This window comes from Dendrobates tinctorius, unplaced genomic scaffold (genome assembly GCF_039654945.1).
Source record: "Dendrobates tinctorius isolate UK_male_01 unplaced genomic scaffold, ASM3965494v1 ptg000192l, whole genome shotgun sequence".
Lineage (NCBI taxonomy): Eukaryota > Metazoa > Chordata > Amphibia > Anura > Dendrobatidae > Dendrobates > Dendrobates tinctorius.
Genome location: NW_027361859.1, coordinates 13,011,806 through 13,027,670, shown reverse-complemented (window position 1 = coordinate 13,027,670; position 15,865 = coordinate 13,011,806). Strand labels below are relative to the sequence as shown.

Genomic DNA, 15,865 nt, shown 5'->3' with positions numbered 1-15,865 from the left:
AACTGTAAATTTCATATCTTAATCCACCTTTATTTTGTAATTGCCTGTATGTATTGTATCTGTCTCTATTTGTAACATCTTTTATACTTTTGTAAACACTGCCTATTCTTTTTGAAGTAAAATCTATAACATTTACTAGTTCCGTTTTCCTTGCTCTACAAACTTATCGCTACGTCTCCGTGCTAAATTGAAGCAGACCAAGAAAAAGTATATGCAACAACCATAGGGATCACCACCAATATTTATAATGCAAAAATATATATTTTATTTAATTCCACCAGACACTACATATAAACACATGGTTAAAAACAATTTAAAAGTCTGTGCAAAAACAGACATTAGAAAGTGAACAAAGAAAATTGGGTCATAATCACAATTCAATATTTAAGGTTCCAAAACCCCAGACACAATGCAAAAGTGCAAATGCTCTTTAATTAATGAAGTCCCACTGCATAGAGATAAATATTATATATATTATTATATTTCAATATTTCAAGTACTGATACCTGTATGCATGCTGTTTACAAATAAATACTGTCATAGACATACAAAATGTGCTAGACGCATGCTTACAGTCATGGCCAAAAGTTTTGAGAATGACACAAATATTATATTTTCACATGATCTGCTGCCCTCTGGTTTTTATGTGTGTTTGTCAGATGTTTTTATCACATACAGAAATATAATTGCAATCATATTATGAGTAACAAAAGGTTATATTGACAGTTAGAATGAGTTAATGCAGCAAGTCAATATTTGCAATGTTGACCCTTCTTCTTCAGGACCTCAGCAATTCTCCCTGGCATGCTCTCAATCAACTTCTGGATCAAATCCTGACTGATAGCAGTCCATTCTTGCAAAATCAATGCTTTTATTTTGTCTGAATTTGAAGGTTTTTGTTTGTCCACCCGTCTCTTGATGATTGACCACAAGTTCTCAATGGGATTAAGATCTGGGGAGTTTCCAGGCCATGGTCCCAAAATCTCTATGTTTTGTTCCCTGAGCCATTTAGTTATCACCTTTGCTTTATGGCAAGGTGCTCCATCATGTTGAAAAAGTCATTGTTGATCGCCAAACTGCTCTTGGACGGTTGGGAGAAGTTGCTCTTGGAGGACATTCTGGTACCATTCTTTATTCATGGCTGTGTTTTTAGGCAAGACTGAGAGAGAGCCCATTCCCTTGGCTGAGATGCAACCCCACACATGAATGGTTTCAGGATGCTTGACAGTTGGCATGAGACAAGACTGGTGGTAGCGCTCACCTGGTCTTCTCCGAATAAGCCGTTTTCCAGATGTCCCAATCGAAAAGGGGATTCATCAGAGAAAATGACTTTACCCCAGTCCTCAGCAGTCCACTCCCTGTACCTCTTGCAGAATATCAGTCTGTCCATGATGTTTTTTCTGGAGAGAAGTGGCTTCTTTGCTGCCCTCCTTGAGACCAGGCCTTGCTCCAAGAGCCTCTGCCTCACAGTGCGTGCAGATGCACTCACACCTGCCTGCTGCCATTCCTGAGCAAGCTCTGCACTGCTGGTAGCCCGATCCCGCAGCTGAAACACTTTTAAGAGATGGTCCTGGCGTTTGCTGGTCTTTCTTGGGCGCCCTGGAGCCTTTTTGGCAACAAGGGAACCTCTCTCCTTGAAGTTCTTGATGATGCGATAGATTGTTGACTGAGGTGCAATCTTTCTAGCAGCGATACTCTTCCCTGTTAGGCCATTTTTGTGCAGTGCAATGATGACTGCACGTGTTTCTTTAGAGATAACCATGGTTAACAGAAGAGAAACAATGATGCCAAGCACCAGCCTCCTTTTAAAGTGTCCAGTGGTGTCATTCTTACTTAATCATGACAGATTGATCTCCAGCCCTGTCCTCATCAACACCCACACCTGTGTTAATGGAGCAATCACTGAAACGATGTTAGCTGGTCCTTTTAAGGCAGGGCTGCAATGATGTTGAAACGTGTTTTGGGGATAAAGTTAATTTTCTAGGCAAATATTGACTTTGCAAGTAATTGCTGTTAAGCTGATCACTCTTTATAACATTCTGGAGTATATGCAAATTGCCATTAGAAAAAATGAAGCAGTAGACTTTGTAAAAATTAATATTTGTGTCATTCTCAAAACTTTTGGCCATGACTGTACACAGGGAACCATCAGCAAATATTATTAATGGTACTTCAAGCTCTATTACCATACACCCTGGGACATTCAAATTGCTGCAGCCAATATTAGCTCATAGCAGATAATCAGAGCATATTACCAGCACAGGAGCCCTGGAGGCATAGACAAAAATCTCCCCTGCCTGCAACCATGATACCAGGCGGACCCCAAGTGGAAGCACCCAGTCGGGTTTTGTGGAACCTAGGACCCACGCGTATCGACACTAAAATGTGTCTTTCTCAAGGTCAGTGTGTCTCTGTGCTAAATTCATGCTACTTAGTGGGTTGGCTCCTGACCTGATATTGATATTAATATAGAACTAGGAGCTGGTGGCAGCGAGTGTTCTGGGGATTTGGGGAGACTCTGCTGGTGACAGAACAGAGGTTTTATGGGTGCATTACCCGCCTGAGACTGGGGACATACATACCGCCCTCCCTGCAGAGTGACCAATGGCCAGTACACAACCAGGTGACTACTTATCCTAGGTGTAGTTCCCTGACTGACCTGAGGGTAAGAGGGTAGGGGGGGGGTGCCAGAGAGTGCAAGTTCCAAGCCTCCAAACTGGAACTGGAAAGTGGGTTATAATAAATCCCTGATGAACTGGGGGCAATCAGACAAGGCTGCAGCGCTCATTCAGCACTAGGATTGTCTTTGAATCTACCACTTTTGGAAACTCACATCTGTAATATCAATAAGATCTTTGAAAGATGTGGGGGGATCCAATTGCCTTATGAGGGTAATTGTTCTACTTTCTGCAGGTGACTTCTGCCGTTACCTGTTCTTAGGAGGGTAACACCAGCAGATGAGATGAATACCTGTCAGCACAGCAATTCTACAATGTCATAAAGAGCCGCAGGGTCTGTGACCAAAGCTAGTGGTATACAGGTGTATACAGCATACACAGAGGGGTCCGCACACAGAGGGGTCCATACACAAACAACTCAGCTCGGTACACCTCGCACACACACGGCTCCGCTCTGTACACCTCGCACACACACGGCTCCGCTCCGTACACCTCGTACACACACGGCTCCGCTCCGTACACCTCGTACACACGCGGCTCCGCTCCGTACACCTCGTACACACGCGGCTCCGCTCCGTGCACCTCGTACACACGCGACTCCGCTCCGTACACCTCGTACACACATGGCTCCGCTCCGTACACACGCGCTCCGCTCCGTACACCTCGTACAACGCGGCTCTGCTCCGTACACCTCGTACACACACGGCTCTGCTTCGTACACCTCGTACACACGCGGCTCCGCTCCGTACACCTCGTACACACACGGCTCCGCTCCGTACACCTCGCACACACACGGCTCTGCTTCGTACACCTCGTACACACGCGGCTCCGCTCCGTACACCTCTTACACACACGGCTCCACTCCGTACACCTCGTACACACGCGGCTCCGCTCCGTACACCTCGTACACACGCGGCTCCGCTCCGTACACCTCGTACACACACGGCTCTGCTTCGTACACCTCGTACACACGCGGCTCCGCTCCGTACACCTCTTACACACACGGCTCCACTCCGTACACCTCGCACACACACGGCTCTGCTCCGTACACCTCGTACACACACGGCTCCGCTCCGTACACCTCGCACACACACGGCTCCGCTCCGTACACACACGGCTCTGCTCCGTACACCTCGTACACACGCGGCTCTGCTCCATACACCTCGTACACACATGGCTCCGCTCCATACACCTCATACACACACGGCTCCGCTCCGTACACCTCGTACACACGCGGCTCTGCTCCGTACACCTCGTATACACACGGCTCTGCTCCGTACAACTCGTACACACACGGCTCCGCTCCGTACACCTCGTACACACGCGGCTCCGCTCCGTACACCTCGTACACACGCGGCTCCGCTCCGTACACCTCGTACACACGCGGCTCCGCTCCGTACACCTCGTACACACGCGGCTCCGCTCCGTACACCCCGTACACATGCGGCTCCGCTCCGTACACCCCGTACACATGCGGCTCCGCTCCATACACCTCGTACACACATGGCTCTGCTCCGTACACCTCGTACACACACGGCTCTGCTCTGTACACCTCGCACACACACGGCTCTGCTCCGTACACACACGGCTCTGCTCCGTACACCTCGTACACACGCGGCTCTGCTCCATACACCTCGTACACACACGGCTCCGCTCCATACACCTCATACACACACGGCTCCGCTCCGTACACCTCGTACACACGCGGCTCCGCTCTGTACACCTCGTACACACATGGCTCTGCTCCGTACACCTCGTACACACACGGCTCTGCTCCGTACACCTCGTACACACACACACACGGCTCCGCTCTGTACACCTCGTACACACATGGCTCTGCTCCGTACACCTCGTACACACACGGCTCTGCTCCGTACACCTCATACGCACACACACACGGCTCCGCTCCATACACCTCGTACACACGTGGCTCCGCTCCGTACACCTCGTACACACGTGGCTCCGCTCCGTACACCTCGTACACACGCGGCTCCGCTCCGTACACCTCGTACACACGTGGCTCCGCTCCGTACACCTCGTACACACGTGGCTCCGCTCCGTACACCTCGTACACACGCGGCTCCGCTCTGTACACCTCGTACACACATGGCTCTGCTCCGTACACCTCGTACACACACGGCTCTGCTCCGTACACCTCATACGCACACACACACGGCTCCGCTCCATACACCTCGTACACACGCGGCTCCGCTCCGTACACCTCGTACACACGTGGCTCCGCTCCGTACGCCTCGTACACACGCGGCTCCGCTCCGTACACCTCGTACACACATGGCTCCGCTCCGTACACCTCATACACACGCGGCTCCGCTCCGTACACCTCGTACACACGCGGCTCCGCTCCGTACACCTCGTACACACATGGCTCCGCTCCGTACACCTCATACACACACACGGCTCTGCTACATCCCCCCTGTAAACCCCTCCTGACCCCACACAGAAACTTCCCCTCATCCAGCACCATGACAACCAGCACAGCAGAGTCCTGCATACACTGAGGCCCCTGATCATGTGACCCCCTGACTCCTCCCCTCCTGTGACCTCATCCCAGGTCCTGTGCGCACAGAGCAGCCATATATGTGGAGTGCGGCTCTGCGGGAGGAGGTAGGTGCTGGAGATTTCCCATTACTGGGCGCGGGGGACATTAACCCCTTCAGCACTGAGGAGACGCTTTTGAAGTCTCTGTGTGGTGTGAACAGTGACGTAACAGCTGTGGACAGAATGCGGCTTCGCCGGTTCCCGGCTCCACATTAGACCCATTCAGACAACTGCAGGATGAGAGGACAGAAGCCCAGAGAAGTTTCTCCCACAATGTGATTCTTTCTCTCCTCGCTCCGCTCCAGCACAGTAATGTAGACACTAGTGATGAGGGAGCCGCTCTCCACTACTCCATCAGGCACCGGGAGCGCGGACAAGCTTGTTACTCGATTACCACAGGTGATGGAGCGCCGTGCTCGAGTGCCCAGCCAATAGCCATGCGGGGATTGCCCCCATACACGGTGATGCTGGGGCCATGTTGGTTCCTGACATACTGTGACTGTCCGGCCTCATCACGTTATCGGGTTTATAGAAGACCCAGTGTCGCGATGCTCGGCACACCGTCCTCAGGAGGCCGCTCAGGGACAGTGGTTATAGGAGGGAGCCCTTAGATTATTGTCAGCCCCCTAAGTATTATAAAGTTGTATCCTTTAGTGTCTTCCATGTGGCCCTGTAGGGAGTATTTAACCCCTTCACCCCGAACCCTGTTTTCACCTTCCTGACCGGGCCAATATTTTCATTTCTGACCACTGTCCATTATGAGGTAATAACTCTGGACGCTTCAATGGATCCCAGTGATTCTGAGACTGGTTTTTTTTTCATGACTTATTGTACCTTATGATAATGGTAATTTTTTTTATATGACTTACGTTTATTTGTGAAAAAAATGAAAATTAGACGAACATTTAGAAAATTTTGAAAGTTTAAAATTTTTAATTTTTATGCCTTTAAATCAGGACAACCACTATTTGGGCACACGTCGGGGCTCAGAAGTGAAGTAGTGACGTTTTGGAATGCAGACTTTGATGGAATGGTCTGCGGGTGTCATGTTGCCTTTGGAGAGCCCCTGATGTGCCTAAACTGTGGAAACCCCCCACAAGTGACCCCATTTTGGAAATTAAATTGTCAAGAAATTTATTTAGCTATGTGGTGAGCACCGTGAACTTCCAAGTGCCTCACAAAAAATTATAACGTTGAATCGTGAAAATAAAAACATGTTTTTTCCAGAAAAATTATCTTTTAGCCCCATTTTTTTATTTTCACAAGGGTAACAGGAGAAAGGGCACCCTAAAAGTTGTTGTGCAATTTCTGCTAAGTACAATAATGCTTCACATGTGGAGAAAAACCACTGTTTGGGTGCACGTTGGGGCTCGGAAGGGAAGGTGTGATTTGGAATTTTATGGAATGATCTTCGGGCTTCATGTCAAGTTAACACAGCCCCTGATGTGCTGAAACAGTGGAAACCCCCCACAAGTGACACCATTTTGGAAACTAGACCCCTCAAAGAACTTATCTATATGTGTGTTGAGCACTTTGAACCTCCATGTGCTTCACAGAAGTTTATAACTTAGAGCCGTGAAAAAAAAATCGACCATTTTTATGGAAAAAAAAGATCTTTTAGCCCCATCTTTTTTAATTTTCACAAGGGAAACAGGAGAAAATGGACTTCAAAAGCTGTTGTGCAATTTCTCCTGAGTATGCCAATACCCCATATGTGGAGGAAAACCACAGTTTGGGCACATGTCAGGGATCAGAAGGGAAGGAGTGACGATTTGGAATTCAGACTTTCATGGAATGGTGTGCGGATGTCATGTCACGTTTGCAGAGCCCCTGATGTGCCTAAATAGTGGAATCCCCCACAAGTGACCCACTTTTGGAACTAGACACATCAAGGAATTTATTTAGATACTAGCTGAAGAGCCCGGCGTTGCCTGGGCATAGTAACCAACTACGGTTAGGTATAACAAATTATGATTATATATATATATATATAGCTGAGTGTAGAGCCCCGCCCACTCCGCATAGCCACATTCACTATAATATCCCACATCATCCCGTCAGCCAGAGCTACCGGACTACTACCCCTAATATCCCACATCGTCCCGTCAGAGCCACTGGACTACTACCCCTAATATCCCACATCGTCCCGTCAGAGCCACTGGACTACTACCCCTAATATCCCACATCATCCGGTCAAAGCCACCGGACTACTACCCCTAATATCCCACATCATCCCGTCAGCCAGAGCTACCGGACTACTACCCCTAATATCCCACATCATCCCGTCAGCCTGGGGTCAGAACCAGAGCGCTGAGTGGAACGGTCTTAACTTCCATACCGGGGATCCCTTTAAGAGAGGCCTGGCGTCAGAACCAGAGCACTGAGTGGATTTGCCCTGACTTCCATACCAATGATCCCTTTAATAGAAGCCTGGGGTGGGAATCAGAGCACTGAGGGATTTACCCTAACTTCCATACTGGGGATCCCTTTAAGAGGGACCTGGGGTCAGAACCAGAGCGCTGAGTGGAATTGCCCTAACTTCCATACTAATGATCCCTTTAAGTGAGACTGGGGTCAGAACTAGAGCGTTGAGTGGAATTGTCCTATCTTCCATACCAATGATCCCTTTAACAGAGACTGGGGTCAGAACTAAAGCGCTAAGGGATTTGCTCTCACTTCCATACCAGGGTTCCCTTTAAGAGAGCCTGGGATCAGAACCAGAGCTGTTGTGAGTTCATTTTCCCCTTCATTACTGAGGCCCGAGGAACTCCCTCTTCTGGTAAAGAAAGGTAGTGAGCCTGATTGTCAAACACCTGAGGCTGATGATTGTAACATAGTAACATAGTAACATAGTAATTAAGGTTGAAGGGAGACTTTAAGTCCATCTAGTTCAACCCATATCCTATCCTAACTTGCCCTAACATGTTGATCCAGAGGAAGGCAAAAAAAACCCATGTGGCAACAGTAAGCTTCACATTGGGGAAAAAAATTCCTTCCCGTCTCCACATACGGCAATCAGACTAGCTCCCTGGATCAACGCAATATTAAGGAGACTAGTGTATATACCCTGTAATATTATACTTTTCAAGAAAGGCGTCCAGTCCCTTCTTAAATTTTAGTAGTTAATCACTCATTACAACCTCATATGGCAGAGAGTTCCATAGTCTCACTGCTCTTACAGTAAAGAATCCGCGTCTGTGATTATGCTTAAACCTTCTTTCCTCCAGACGTAGAGGATGCCCCCTTGTCCCCGTCACAGGTCTAAGAGTAAAAAGATCATTAGAAAGGTCTTTGTATTGTCCCCACATATATTTATACATTGTAATAAGATCACCCCTAAGCCTTCGATTCTCCAAACTAAATAACCCCAAGTGTAATAACCTGTCTTGGTATTGCAGACCCCCCAGTTCCCTAATAACCTTGGTCGCTCTTCTCTGCACCCGCTCCAGTTCAGCTATGTCTTTCTTATACACCGGAGACCAGAACTGTACACAGTATTCTAAGTGTGGTCGCACTAGTGACTTATATAGAGGTAAAATTATGTTCTCCTCATGAGCATCTATGCCTCTTTTAATGCATCCCATTATTTTATTTGCCTTTGCAGCAGCTGCTTGACTCTGGCCACTAAATGTGAGTTTGTCGTCCACCCATACACCCAGGTCTTTTTCAGTGACTGTTTTGCCCAGTGTTTTACAATTAAGCACATAATTATACAACTTGTTCGTTCTACCCAAGTGCATGACCTTACATTTATCCCCATTAAAGCTCATTTGCCATTTATCAGCCCAAGCTTCTAGTTTACATAAATCCTCCTGTAATATAAAATTGTCCTCCTCTGTATTGATTACCCTGCAGAGTTTAGTGTCATCTGCAAATATTGAAATTCTACTCTCTATGCCCCCTACAAGGTCATTAATAAATATGTTAAAAAGAAGCGGGCCCAAAACTGACCCCTGTGGTACCCCACTGCTAACCGTGACCCAGTCCGAGTGTGCTCCATTAATAACCACCCTTTGTTTCCTATCCCTGAGCCAGCTCTTAACCCACCTACACATATTTTCCCCTATCCCCATTGTTCTCATTTTATGTATCAACCTTTTGTGTGGCACCGTATCAAAAGCTTTTGAAAAGTCCATGTACACCACATCCACTGCATTCCCTTGGTCCAGTCCGGAACTTACCTCTTCATAAAAGCTTATCAGATTAGTCTGACAGGAACGGTCTCTTGTAAACCCATGTTGATATTGGGTCATAAGGTTATTCTTCTCCAGATACTCCAGTATAGTATCTCTTAGAAAACCCTCCAGGATTTTACCCACAGTTGAGGTTAAACTTACTGGCCTATAATTTCCAAGTTCAGTTTTTGTCCCCTTTTTGAATATTGGCACCACATTTGCTATACGCCAGTCCTGTGGTACAGACCCTGTTATTATGGAATCTTTAAAGATTAAAAATAGTGGTCTATCTATGACTGTGCTCAATTCCTGCAGTACTCGGGGGTGTATCCCATCCGGGCCCGGGGATTTGTCAATTTTAGTGATTTGTAGACGCCGCCGTACTTCCTGCTGGGTTAAGCAGGTGACATTTAATGGAGAATTTTTTATCCCTGATCATGTTATCCGTCATGGGATTTTCTTGTGTAAATTCTGTTGAAAAAAAGTCATTTAGCATATTGGCTTTTTCCTCATCCTCATCCACCATTTCACCCAGACTATTTTTAAGGGGACCAACACTATCATTTTTTAGCTTCTTACTATTTATGTAGTTAAAGAATATTTTGGGATTATTTTTACTTTCTCTGGCAATGAGTCTCTCTGTCTCAATCTTTGCTGTCTTGATTTGCTTTTTACAGAATTTATTTAATCTTCTGTATTTATTTAATGCCTCATCACTACCTACTTGCTTTAATTCTCTAAATGCTTTATTTTTATCTCTTATTGCGCCCCTTACAGTTCTATTTAGCCATAGTGGTTTCCTCCTATTTCTAGCATGTTTATTCCCATACGGTATATATTGTGCACAGGTCCTATTCAGGATGCTAATAAACGTCTCCCATTTTCTTTGTGTATTTTTATGTCTCAGGATATCGTCCCAGTTAATTGCACCAAGATCATCTCTCATCCGTTGGAAATTTGCCTTCCTGAAGTTTAGTGTCCTTGTAACCCCTCTACTACACATCTTATTAAAGGATACATGAAAACTTATTAATTTGTGATCACTATTACCCAAGTGACCCTCAACCCTTACATTTGATCTGCGGTCTGGCCTGTTGGTTAATATTAGGTCTAGCAGTGCCCCCCCTCTTGTTGGGTCCTGAACCAGTTGTGAAAGGTAATTGTCTCTCAACGTTGTCAGAAACCTATTACCTTTGCTGGAACTGCAGGTTTCGGTTCCCCAATGTATTTCAGGGTAGTTGAAGTCCCCCATAATAATGACTTCTCCTTGAGTCGCTGCTTCATCTATTTGCTTTATGAGGATATTCTCTGTAGCTTCCATTATTTTTGGAGATTTATAACAAACCTCTATCAGTAATTTATTATTTTTCCCCCCTCCCCTTATCTCTACCCACAGGGACTCTACATTTTCATTAGATTCATATATATTATCACGAAGGATGGGTTTTAAGGATGATTTTACATATAAACACACGCCTCCCCCTCGCTTATTTGTACGGTCATTTCTGAACAGACTATAGCCCTGTAAATTAACCGCCCAGTCGTGGCTCTCATCCAGCCATGTCTCAGATATCCCCACCATGTCATAATTATGTTCCAACAACATTAACTCCAATTCCTCCATTTTGTTGGCGAGACTTCTGGCATTAGTATACATGCACTTTATGTATCTCTCTGTACCTCTATTCTTTCTTAAATTATTAACTGTTCTAACCCCACCCCCCATGCCACCCCCACCCCCAATTTCATTATTTGTGCCCAGGTCTCTATCTGCACTGTCTTCCCCTCCTATAAAAGGAATACCCTCCCCCCCCGTCCCTAGTTTAAACACTCCTCCAACCTTCTAGCCATTTTCTCCCCCAGCACAGCTGAACCCTCCCCATTGAGGTGCAGCCCGTCCCTAGCGTAGAACCTGTAGCCAACTGAGAAGTCGGCCCAGTTCTGCAGGAACCCAAACCCCTCCTTCCTACACCAATTCCTGAGCCACTTATTAACCTCCCTAATCTCCCGTTGCCTCTCTGGCGTGGCACGTGGTACAGGAAGTATTTCCGAAAATACCACCTTGGAGGTCCTTGCTTTAAGCTTACAGCCTAATTCCCTGAAATCATCTTTAAGGACCTTCCACCTACCTCTAACTTTGTCATTTGTGCCAATGTGCACCATGACCGCTGGATCCTCTCCAGCCCCTCCCAGTAATCTGTCAACCCGATCAGCGATGTGTCGGACTCGAGCGCCAGGTAGGCAGCACACCGTTCGACGATCCCTGTCTTTGTGACAGATTGCCCTATCTGTTCCCCTAATAATTGAGTCTCCCACTACCAGAACCTGTCTGGCCTGCCCTGCTCTCCTATTTCCCCCCTTACTGGAGCAGACACTCCTCTGGCTTTCAGAGGACATGCCTTGCTGCAGCAGAGCTACTCTTGCACTAACACTCCCCTCATCTGCCAACTTAACTTATTGGGGTGTGCCAGATCAGGACTAGCCTCCCTGGTGCTCTTCCCTCTACCCCGCCTTCTAACTGTCACCCAGCTAGCTGCTTCATTGTCCTGCAGCTCCAACCTAGCATCCCCCCCCCCTCATCTATCCCATTGAGCGTCTGCTCAGTGAGCAGAAGACTCCTTTCCATATTGTCTATGGATCTCAGTGTTGCCAGCTGCACATTTAGATCCAGTATCTGGGCTTCCAAATGCACAACGTGCTCACATCTTGCACAGCAGTATGCACCCTCGACCGGCTGTTCAAGGATTTCATACATGCGGCAAGACGTACACTGGATGGCATTGGCAATAGTGGAGCACATCCTAATGGGGATTGCACCAGACAATAAGATAAGCAAAAATAAATAAAAAAAAAAAAAAAAAAAAAAAAAGAAAAGTATTAATATAACAGCAATTCAGTAAGACCTCCCTTGGAAACTCCCTGAATCCAAAGTCACAGAATCTCAAGTCACACACTTACCACAGTTCGCACTTACACTCAGGTCACACTCAGCTCGTTCACACTCGCTCAGGAAGAAGATTTAAAAGAGTTTTTTTTTTTTTTTTTTCCCCTTTCACCAGCACACCACCTTGCTGCTCAATGCACTTCCAAAAGGAGTTGAGCCCCAACCAGCTGCCCCTTATAAACCCTTAATTACTGTATGAACTCCCACCCTTAATTAACCCCTTGTGAATATAGTTACACCTCAAGATTTAAATGCAATATAGTTTACCCTTAAAAACACAGATAGTAAAATCAGAGATTAACCCTGAAGATAGAAAATATAGGTTAAACAAGCCCCCAAAGCCCCGCAAAAATTGAACAGGTAGAAAGCACTCAGCAACTTACAATTCAGCAACTCACACAGGTATTTGTGAATATAGTTACACCTCAGTGACTGGCTGAGTGGAGTTACGGACTGGATATAATGCTGCCGACGCCCTTCTGCCCTGCGGGTGATTTCTCTGTGGGATCCTTGGAGACCAGTCTGAATCCCTGCTCCTCCAAAGCTAAGTTTGCTGCTCGGCCTTTTGCTTTTGTGCTTTGACTTTGTTTTTGCTTTGTTTTTCTGGATTTCTGCCATTCCCTGCTGGGGTGTGCTGAATTCATTTAGCTCTGTCTTCTGAAAATACCTGAGTGCTAATTCAGTTTTTGAAGCCTAGCTGCTTCAGGGCTTTTTTATATCAGCTGGTTGGCTTATGTCTTTGATAGGGTTTTGGCAGATTGCAGACAGCAGCCTTCCTGTCCTTTCCTATCTAGGTAGTTTTGGGGCCCCGTCTTTGCTCAGTCTATCTTTCTGTCTGTGTTAGTATTTTCATCTTGCTTCACCGTCATTATATGTTGGGGGCTGCCTATTGCTTTGGGTTCTGCTCTGGGGCAGTTTAGATTTCCCCTTTCTTTCTTTCGGCCTATGTATTTCTCCGGCTGTGATCGAGGGGTCTAGGGCATCGTAGGAACCACCCACGGCTACTGCTAGTTGTGTTGATAGGTTCAGGGGTCTGCAATCTGATAGTTGCCAACTTCTCTGGTTTTCTGGACTTAGCTTGTATTTCTGCTTTTGCCTCCTACGGTGACTCATTCATAACAGAATCACCCACCATACCGCAGATTCTAAGGTACTCAATAGCAGGAAAGAGTTGTAAAAAAAAAAAAAAAAAAAGGTGTGTATATTTTTTCCTCTATATCTCTGAGGCCGTAGGGGGAATTTTTTTTTCTCTCAATGGAGATAAAGCAATTGTCTGATCGTGTGGAGCAGCTCGCTGCGGAAGTACGGGGAATTTCCGCCTACCTTGCTCATTCACATGCTGCTGAACCAAAGATTCCTACACCTGATGTATTTTTTGGGGATCGGTCTAAGGCCTGTTTCACACTTGCTTTTTTTTGCAGCGCGTTTTTCCCGCAAAAAAACGCATTGAAAAACGCATACAAAAGCATACAACTGCTGCGTTTTTTTCAAGCATTTTTATGAGCATGCATGAAAAAAACGCAGCGTTTTTATGCGTTTGTATGCGTTTTTACTTTTTAGTGCGTTTTTACCGCGTTTGCGTTTTTTTCCAACATTAGGTGGCCCCTCACACTAACCCAAACCATGACTTTACTAACCCTAACCCTGACCCTAACCCTAACCCAAACCATACTTAACCCTAACCCTAACCCTTAACCAAACCATACTTAACCCTAACCCAAACCCTAACTAACCTTAACCCTAACCCAAACCCTGACCCTAACCCTGACCTTAACCCTTAACCAAACCATACTTAACCCTGACCCTAACCCTGACCCTAACCCTTAACCAAACCATACTTAACCTTAACCCTAACCCTGACCCTAACCCTGACCCTAACCCTTAACCAAACCATAGTTAACCCTAACCCTGACCCTAACCCTGACCCTGACCCTAACCCTAACCCTGACCCTAACCCTTAACCAAACCATACTTAACCCTAACCCTGACCCTAACCCTGACCCTAACCCTGACCCTAACCCTTAACCAAACCATACTTAACCCTAACCCTGACCCTAACCCTTAACCAAACCATACTTAACCCTGACCCTAACCCTAACCCTGACCCTAACCCTTAACCAAACCATACTTAACCCTAACCCTGACCCTAACCCTAAACCCCCTTAACTAACCCTAACTTTACCCAAACCCCTAAATTCCATTGTCTAAACTAATGGTAAAAAAAAAAACGCATGTGCAAAAAAACGCATACATAAGCATGCCAATGCGCACATATGCTCACCATAGACTTATAATGGGTGTCTTGCTGTAAAAAAACGCATTGCGCGCGCATGCGTTTTTTTTAGGCAAATCGGACGCACAAAAAATGCAACAAGTTGCATTTTGTGCGCCCGAGCGCATACCGCAAAAAAACGCATGCGCGGTAAAACGCATACAAACGCATGTGTATGCGCACATAAGCGCATCCCATGCAAAGTATAGGAGAAAAAAACGCATGCGCTATTTAGCGCTAAATTACCGCGAAAAAAAACGCAAATGTGAAACCAGCCTAAATTTTTGAATTTCAAAAATAATTGTAAGTTATTTTTTGCCTTGAAGCCTAACTCGTCAGGGAGCTCCGCGCAGCAGGTTAAAATTGTCATCTCTTTGCTGCGTGGCGATCCCCAGGATTGGTCGTTTTCTTTGAAACCAGATGATCCTATTCTGACTAATGTGAACGCATTCTTTCATGCTTTGGGGTTGTTGTATGACGAACCTAATGCCATTGATCAGGCTGAAAAGACCCTGCTGGCATTGAGCCAGGGTCGTGATTCTGCAGAATTGTACTGTCAAAAATTCCGAAAGTGGGCGGTACTTACTACCTGGAATGATAATGCCTTGGCTGCTCTCTTTCGGAAGGGGTTGTCAGAAGCTAAGATACTATGGTGGGATTTCCTGTTCCCTCTGGTCTTGACGATTCTATGTCATTAGCCATTCAGGTTGATCAACGTTTGCGCGAATGCAAAGCTGCACGAGAGGTGTTGCCACCTGTTGAACAAATGTCTGAACCTATGCAATGTAATAGTTTTTTCCAGAGAGCAGCGTCAGGAGTTCAGAAGGCGTAATAAGTTGTGTTTTTTCTGTGGAGATGCCTCGCATATTATTTCTGTCTGTCCCAAACGAGAGAAATGCTTTGCACACGTTTTCTGTTGGGGGTGTTCAACCTAAGTTTCTTCTGGCTATTACTCTGATCTGCTCCCTGTCCACATTTTCCGCCAAGGCGTTTGTGGATTCGGGAGCAGCCCTAAACCTAATGGACTTGGATTTTGCTAAACGTTGTGGATTTCTGATGACACCTCTGCAGACGCCTATCCCTTTGAGGGGAATTGATGCTACTCCTTTGGCTAAAAATAAACCCCAGTTTTGGACCCAGGTGGTAATGCGGGTCGCCCCAGACCATCAAGAAAATTGCAGATTTCTGGTGTTACATAATCTGCATGATACTGTTGTTCTGTGGTTTCCCTGGTTAC

At 46.2% G+C, this 15,865-nt stretch overlaps 1 protein-coding gene across 1 annotated transcript in view; it reads left to right on the top strand.

Annotated features, from left to right (window-relative positions):
• The first annotated feature begins 5,317 nt into the window (after positions 1-5,317).
• Positions 5,318-15,865, top strand: part of LOC141055902 (uncharacterized) — a 38,643-nt gene continuing 28,095 nt past the window's right edge. The window contains exon 1 of the mRNA XM_073552618.1: positions 5,318-5,636. The gene's annotated coding sequence lies outside the window, so the exon portion shown is untranslated. The remainder of the gene's footprint in view (positions 5,637-15,865) is intronic.